Raw genomic sequence first — 756 nt, 5'->3', positions numbered from 1 at the left:
TAGCCCAGTGGTCTTAGTCCCCAAACCTCACACCAAGGATGGAAAGAGAGAGATTTGGTTTTGTGTGGACTACAGAGGACTTAATTCTGTCACCAAGACAGATGCCCATCCCATTCCAAGGGCAGATGAATTGATTGACAAACTAGGTGCTGCCAGATACTTAAGTACCTTTGACTTGACAGCAGGGTACTGGCAAATCAAAATGGCACCAGGAGCAAAAGAAAAGACAACGTTCTCCACACCTGATGGGCATTATCAGTTTACTGTTATGCCCTTTGGCTTAAAGAATGCCCCTGCCACCTTCCAAAGATTGGTGAATCAAGTCCTTGCTGGCTTGGAGTCCTTTAGTGCAGCTTATCTTGACGATATTGCTGTCTTTAGCTCCAGCTGGCAGGATCACCTGGTCCACCTGAAGAAGGTTTTGAAGGCCCTGCAAGCAGCAGACCTCTCCATCAAGGCATCCAAATGTCAGATAGGGCAGGGAACTGTGGTTTACTTGGTACACCTTGTAGGTGGAGGCCAAGTTCAGCCACTCCAACCCAAGATCCAGACTATTCTGGACTGGGTAGCTCCAAAAACCCAGACTCAAGTCAGGGCATTCCTTGGCTTGACTGGGTACTACAGGAGGTTTGTGAAGGGATATGGATCAATAGTGACACCCCTCACAGAACTTACCTCCAAGAAAATGCCCAAGAAGGTAAACTGGACTGTAGAATGCCAACAGGCCTTTTACACCCTGAAACAAGCTGTGTGCAC

This window comes from Pleurodeles waltl, chromosome 4_1 (genome assembly GCF_031143425.1).
Source record: "Pleurodeles waltl isolate 20211129_DDA chromosome 4_1, aPleWal1.hap1.20221129, whole genome shotgun sequence".
Lineage (NCBI taxonomy): Eukaryota > Metazoa > Chordata > Amphibia > Caudata > Salamandridae > Pleurodeles > Pleurodeles waltl.
The sequence above is the reverse complement of the archived record's forward strand: the minus strand, read 5'-3'. Positions refer to the sequence as shown.